This window comes from Lucilia cuprina, chromosome X (assembly GCF_022045245.1).
Source record: "Lucilia cuprina isolate Lc7/37 chromosome X, ASM2204524v1, whole genome shotgun sequence".
Lineage (NCBI taxonomy): Eukaryota > Metazoa > Arthropoda > Insecta > Diptera > Calliphoridae > Lucilia > Lucilia cuprina.
The window spans coordinates 13,650,285-13,651,654 of record NC_060949.1 but is presented as its reverse complement, the minus strand read 5'-3'; the positions used below and the strand labels follow the sequence as shown (position 1 = coordinate 13,651,654).

At 29.4% G+C, this 1,370-nt stretch overlaps 1 protein-coding gene across 4 annotated transcripts in view; it reads right to left on the bottom strand.

The window, feature by feature from the left end:
- LOC111687833 (serine-rich adhesin for platelets) overlaps positions 1-1,370 on the bottom strand; it is a 240,311-nt gene that overhangs the window by 4,847 nt on the left and 234,094 nt on the right. The gene's annotated exons all lie outside the window — the stretch shown is intronic.

The window sequence follows — 1,370 nt, the reverse complement described above, 5'->3', positions numbered from 1 at the left end:
TTTTTTCACTTTATATGGGACGATTTTAACACAAAATTTAATTTTAATTAATTATTTAATTATTTATCTTTTGCAATACAATTACAAATTATATTCTAACCTAATTTACCGAGCAGTGTGACGATGACCATAGTTTAGCAAACCAGAGACTAGCGTAGGAATCGATCTCACAACTCCCAAACTGACATGTTAGCACACTACCATCTAGCCTACCGGGCCACTCAAATTTATATATACACTACCTTTTTGTACCCGGCGTTGCCCAGGATTTTAAATATTTCGAAAGTATGTAGCTTTAGAACAGACAAAATTCACTTTTTAATGACAAAAAAGTTTTTTTACGTCTTTCATAATTTACCCCATTTTTTACCCATTTTGATCAAATTTTAGCAACAGAACTTTGCTAATATTAGATAACTAAATCGAAAATAATTCCGAGTTAACATATACAAAAAATTTGTTTTTCACCTTTTTCCCAATTTCTGATACCAGTTTTGTTCAAACTTTCGCAACTTTGGATTATACATAATTCTGTCATTTTAGAATAATAAATCGAAAATATTTTCGCATTAAAATAGCCAAGAAAAAGTTTTTATGCACAAAAATACCAATTTTTGACGCTTCCAGACGTATATCTTTCTATGTTCCGAATTTTAAGAAAATAGGTTCATCCGTTTAGGCGTGATTGACGCACAAACAAACATACAAATAAATAACTAAGCAAACTTTCAATGAAATTTTAAATATATATTAGGATAAATAGTAGAGTATTCAATTATTCGGGTTTTTGTCTTATTCGGTTTATTCGACAAATAATTATTTGAGGTTTTACGTTAGCCGGTTAATAATCGGATAATTAAAAATTATTCAGTTATTCGAACAAAAGGAAACTAGATGTTACTATTGCTTTTTACAATAATTTTCTTCATATTCTTTCAAATATGGAAAAGTTGATATAGCAAAAAATTAGAAAATTTATTTTAAAAAGAACAAAAATGTTTGAATAAATGAATATTTCGTAAATTTTACCATATTTATTCAAAATTCGCTTTTTTAATTTATGTAAATTCATTTTTTTAAGAATATTTTGCATTATACTAAAATATTTCGTACAATTTCGTATATACTACGAAAGAATTTCTTGGTGCGAAACAACGAACGATTCCACAGTGGGGCAGAATCGAAATTTTTTGGAAATAAATCTGACATTTCTAAACGGCTGATCCGATCGGGATAAAATTTGGCGTGAGCGTAGCGTAGTTTAAGTTTTGAAGATGAACCCTGCAGATGCCCAAGGGACGGCGCTGAGGCGGCTCAAATAGGGTACCTACGACATGTAAAATTTTTAAACTCGTGCCATTTTTTTTTTT